Source organism: Frankliniella occidentalis, unplaced genomic scaffold, assembly GCF_000697945.3.
Source record: "Frankliniella occidentalis isolate FOCC.00 unplaced genomic scaffold, Focc_3.1 Scaffold130, whole genome shotgun sequence".
In the NCBI taxonomy this organism is placed as follows: domain Eukaryota; kingdom Metazoa; phylum Arthropoda; class Insecta; order Thysanoptera; family Thripidae; genus Frankliniella; species Frankliniella occidentalis.
Window position 1 is genome coordinate 581,366 of NW_026267257.1, and position 5,881 is coordinate 587,246.

General features: G+C 53.5%; 1 protein-coding gene across 3 annotated transcripts in view; it reads left to right on the forward strand.

The window, feature by feature from the left end:
- LOC113214044 (collagenase-like) overlaps window positions 1-5,881 on the forward strand; it is a 93,032-nt gene that overhangs the window by 71,844 nt on the left and 15,307 nt on the right. The window lies entirely within an intron of this gene.

A 5,881-nucleotide genomic window follows, 5' to 3' on the forward strand; every position in this document is an offset into this window, starting at 1 on the left:
TTAGCACTGTTGTCACCATTGGATCCGAATCCGAAGAGCATAGAAAAAGCATAATTTCTAAAAATCGCAGCATGGAGGCATTTTCGCATAATTTGAGCATAATTGCAAGGAAAAGGCGTAAAAACGGTTGTATTTTGCGATTGGTTTTGATATTTGCGCATTTTACCGCAAATTTTGATCCGACATTTGAAATAGTCTAACTAATTATGGTCTTCCTTCCATACCGCATACCTATATCAATGTTAATGTTTGCAATAATGTGAACGCTAAAAGCATATATAAGCATAATTAAGAAGGAAACGCAAAAAAACTATTAAAGAAGCAGTAACATTAGGAAGAAAACACCAAAAAGCATAAAAACGCATAATTGGGTAGTGTAGCGTCGGGTAGACTGAGTAAAGGAAACAACAGGAGTACTGGATCAGTAGATTTATTGGGGTCTAGCAGGAACGGTACAGCAGCGGACAAACCAACCACACTCGACCGAGACTGCACAACGACTGAGCTCTGTTGCTACGCGCAGTGACGCTCGCTGCTTTCAAACAATCCCGCGGAGATCCTGGTGTGAGGCTAGCTGGCGCTAGAGACCAACTAATGAGAATGTCAGCGTTGCTGATCAAATACTTTACTTGACTCTAACATTACAACTTCCCCTCTCTTTAAAAATGAGAGGCGTGTGGCCACCCCAAAAGCAAAAAACAAAAAGAAGGATCTCCGTAGGTACCAATCCAGTGGAACGATTCCCCATTTGGCGAGTAGTTAGGAAAACAGCTGAGGGCTCGACAACCTAATTAAGAACGTTCATGTTTTCAATCAAAGGCCGTCTTGAGATGTCACGACTGGCGGCGGCACCGGGGCAGCGGACTCCTCTCCATACAGGGCCGATTCCACCCTTCTTGCGGTGCAGCCTCCAGGACGATAGCACGGAGAGTTAGACTCCTTTCCATACAGGGCCAGAGCTCCCTCTTGCAGTGCTACCCGTCACGGTGCTGTGATGACGGCCGGCCAAGCCTGATGACTTGGGACAGGAACGGGACAGGAACGGGACGGGGACAGGGACTGGAACAGCAATCGAAAACGAACAGAAATTTGCCAGGAAGAGAAGGGGAGCCTGGGGAGAGAAAGGGTTAACTGCGCGGCGGAGGTGTTACCACTCTGCCGAGACAGACGAGAGCACCTGAGGTCAGACAGGTGCCTCACTGCAACACAACTGAACGCAGTTTAATTAAACCCAAATAATTTCAAATCAATTGAAACAATACTCTCCTTGCATTCTCCTCCTCCCTCGGAATCTGCAGCTGGACCAGGGGGTGTTGCAGATGTGGCGGGGGAAGGGCTTAAAAGGAAAGAAGTGTGTAGGGAAGCCAAACTATTTATTTTGGCTGCCATACAAGGGTTGTGACATGTACACTATGGCGCCACAAGGGTTGTGTCATGTACACTATAACACCACCATGCAATAATTAAAAATGTCTATAGAAGGGGTTGTAAAACCCTGGCCCAGGAGGATAGGGCATGGGTGCCCACGGGGAAGGGGCGTGATGCATCTGCATCTGCTGCTGCTGCGCTTGCTGCATGGCCTGCAGCTGGCCTTGCATGGCGTTGAAACCAGCCACTAGCTGGCTCACGACGTTGGCGTCCTGCTGGGGCGGTTGTTGTGGGGGCTGCTGCGCCGACTGGGCACGGCGCTGCTGGGCTCGGGCCTTGGACCGGGCCCTCTGCTGGGCCTTGGCGGCCTTGGCGGGCCGGGGAGCCTGGGTAGGGCCCCTGGGGTGGGCCTTCGCGGCCTTGGGGGCCTTGGGCTGGCTCCTCGCAGCCTTGGTCCTGGATGGACCAGCAGCAGCCTCTCCATCAGCAGCAGCGGCGGCAGCCACACGCTGCCTCGCACGCCGCTTGGGGTTGGGCCGCGACCTGGAGGCGGCTGCGGCGGGGGCGTCGCCAGCCTGGCGCTCACCCAGGCGCTCATGCACCGAGCGCCGCGGGGCAGGGGACCGGGACTGGGACCGGGACTGGGAGGATCTGGACCGGGAGGGTCGGACCGGGGACAGGGACATGCCGTCCATCTCCGCACCCAGTGTATCGAGGTCCAGGACGTCCTCGCTCCTGGACGACGAAGCCACAAAGATTTGTGACTTGATGGTCGACATCGAGCCTGATAAAAGGACAGGGGCCACAAAGTCAACAAAACGTTAACCACTCGCCATTTTGGTCCACGAGGCTGGAACCAATGGCCGCCAGGCGATCGACATGCACTATCAATCGCTTACGGGGCCTGCGAGTTACGGCGTTCTCCGGGCAGACGCGCTCAATTCTAGCAATGCAATCATTCAACATGTCTAGAATTTTGTAGGGTCCTTGCCATGAAGCATATAGCTTGGTTGTCTTACCACGCCTACGGTTACGCTTGTAGAGCAAGACAAGGTCACCGGGGCGGAAGTAAGTTATCGACGAGAACTTATCGTAATGGGCCTTCATGCGAGCTGCCGCACGAGCGGTATTTCCCCTCACCAAGTGGTGAATCCTGCTCAAACGGTCACGCAGTACTCCAGGGTACTGCTCAAGTGCAACCGCCGGTAAGCCTGGAGGCGGCAAACCATGTTGCAAGTCCTGGGGGACACGCATGGGTCGCCCGTACAGGATTTCATAGGGGGAGAAACCGGTGGTGTTGTTGACTGATGCTCTGTACGCATGGAGCACATGAGGCAAGAGGTCGGGCCAGTTTCCGGGTTGCTCGGCAGCCAGCACAGCAATTTGGCGGGTGAGACTACGAATGTAGTTCTCGACCTTGCCATTGCCGGCGGGCCGACCAACGGAAATGTGGTACTTGTGCGTCTTGTAGATCGCCATGACCTCTTTGAAGAGGGCTGACTCAAAGGTCGTACCTTGGTCAGTTACCAGTTCGTAGGGAGCACCCATACGACTGAACACCTCTGAAACTAGTGCTTGCGCCACCTCGGTGGCCTGGAGGGTCCTCAGCGGGATCGCCTCGGGCCAAGCACTGAATGCCTCAACTACGACCATAACGTGCCGATAACCGAAACGGTCAGAGGGCTCGAGAGGTCCTAGAAAGTCAACGTGGAAACGACCGAACAAAGTGCCTTCTCGGAACACTTTCATCGGTGAACGGGTTTTTTCCTGTGGTCCTTTCACTTGTTTACACCGTAAACACATGTTGACCGTGTCCCACACCTTGGTGTACATACCAGGCCAATAAAATCGCTCTCTCAGCAATTTATAGCATTTGCTGACACCGAAGTGTGAGCCAGAGCTAGGGCCAGTATGGTACTGTATCACCAGGTTGGTCGCTCGGTCAGCAGGAACCACGATCTGGTTACGTGCGAACTGCGGGTCTCCTGAGGCGTGTTCAAAACGACGCTTGAGCACACCATGCTCAATAAGCAACGATTTGAATTGCACCCAGAGACTCCGTGTGACTTGACTATTTCCAACAATCTGCTGGAAATGTGGTCGCTGGCCACACAATACTGCCTGATAAATAGGGCCGATGTCAGGGTCAGCCTGCTGAGCAGCTGACACATTATCGTCGTCCCATTCAGTGCAGTATATTTGGAACGATCGCACCAGAAAATTGATGTCGTCGTGGTGAGCGTCACTCTGGTCCTCTAAGCGCTTGCAAGTTCTGCAATCAGGTGCGCAAGGACGGTCAGGGCGACGAGACAACGCATCAGCATTTGTCAGCTCTTTCCCTTTCATGTGTCGGATTTCAAATTGAAATTCCTCCAGACGCATAATCCAGCGGGCTAACTTCCCCTCCAATTGCTTGAAGGAGCGTAACCACTGTAAAGCTGAATGGTCCGTGTAGAACACAAAGGGACGCCCGAGCAAGTAGAGTCTGAAGACTCTTGTGGCCTCCACTAAAGCGTACAGCTCTGCGTGTGTGGCACACAGGGCACGCTTCAGGCGTGGCATTTTCTTCGAGTGGTAATGCAAAACCACTGAACGGCCATCTTGCTCTTGTGACAAAATGCATGCAACCGCTCTGCTAGAGGCGTCGCAATGCACCGTGAAGGGGCCCTTAGACGGGTCGGCCGCACCTAGGACGGGGGCCGTCGTCATGGCGACCTTCAACGTGTTGAAGGCGTGCTGACACTCATCTGACCAGACAAACGGTACCTTCTCACATAACAGGTCAGTGAGAGGGGCCTGAATTTCGGCCAATCGGTGAATGAAACGAGAGTAGAAGCCTACTAGTCCTATCCAGGACCAGAGCTCTCCCACGTTACGTGGAGTGGGCCAATGAACAATGGTGTTCACTTTGGCTTCATCCGCACCGATACCATCCTCCGTCAGACAGAATCCCAGAAACTTGAGTTTTCTTTTGAAAAGGAAACACTTCTTGGCTTTCAACAAAAAGCCAGAAGCCCTGATTCGGTTGAACAAGGCCTGGGTCATTTGGAGCATGTGTTCAAAGGCGTCACCAGCCACACATATGTCATCCAAGTAGACACCGTTTGCCTTACCGAGGTCACAATCAGGTGTTGGTTGACGCGAAGGCCGAATCAGCCGGTCAGTAACACCTTGAAAGACACCAGGGGCGGCGGACAGTCCGAAGGGCATGCGCGTGTACTCCAGAAATCTGGAGGGCAGCCCAAGGGAGTCCGGCAGCGCAATAGCAGTCTTAGGGATATCCTCCTCGGCTATCTCTAAGTTATGGTACCCAGAGGCTAAGTCAGCGTGGGAATACCATTTCGCTTGCCCCTAATGCAAAGCACGCACGAAGCTCAGCCGCTGGCGAAAGCACGCACCGCGGAGCGCCGCTGGTGAAACCACGCACAGCGCAGAGCCGCTGGCGAAACCACGCACAGCGCAGAGCCACTGGCGAAACCACGCAAGTGCATTTTTCAAAAAATTTGAGATATCTATATATTCTGAAAGAGCATGATTTCCTCTTTCCAACGGTATATGTCTCCAAAAATGGCCAAAAAATGCACTTGCGTGGTTTCGCCAGTGGCTCTGCGCTGTGCGTGGTTTCGCCAGCGGCGCTGCGCTGTGCGTGGTTTCACCAGCGGCGCTTCGCCGTGCGTGCTTTCGCCAGCGGCTTAGCTTCGTGCGTGCTTTGCACTAGGGGCATGCGATTTGTGGCCTGCTAAGCGCTCTAAAAGTTCCTGAGTTCTGGGGATCGGAGATGCTGGGATACGCGTGATCTTGTTAAGAGCACGGTAATCAACACAGCAACGTAACTCCGGCTTGCCGTTTTTGTCAAGTGTCTTCTTGGGTATAACCAAAATAGGGAATGACCAAGGAGACTGACTAGGGCGGCAAGTACCTTGCTCTAAGTACTTTCTGTACATCTGTACTACCTCCTCCCTCAAATGAATGGGAATGGGCCTAGCTTGCATTTTAATCGGGGGATGATCTCCAGTATCAATCCGGAATTTGACCCAGGGGCAGCAACCAAAATCATCATTGTGTTTTACAAAGATGTCGTGATTGTGCCTTAAGACGTCTGCAACGCGTCTTTTCTGCTCTGGAGTCAAATCCTCACACCGATCAGCAAGGGCCTGCAAGTCCTCAGGGAGTGCCTCGTCTAGGCCTATAGGAGGTAGGCGCGGCTCGAGCTGGATGTCGGCTTGGTCTGTGGGGGGAACTCTCTCTACAGTCGCAGACTCCACGGCGACGACGTCGTCGGGGTCCAGCGGCTCGAAGGCTTGGAGGTCCGCAAGACCGACAGGATGCACAAGGGCAACCACAGAACCACGCGGCAACACGACATGGCTGCTCGACGTGTTCTCCAGCTCCAGCTCCAACGTGCCCGGGGCGAAGGGAACAACGCCGGTCACAAGGGAACACTGCCTTTTGTCTAAAAGTGGTGACGGTTGCACTAAGCCCAAAGTAAGTGAATTAAGAGTGCGATCCACCT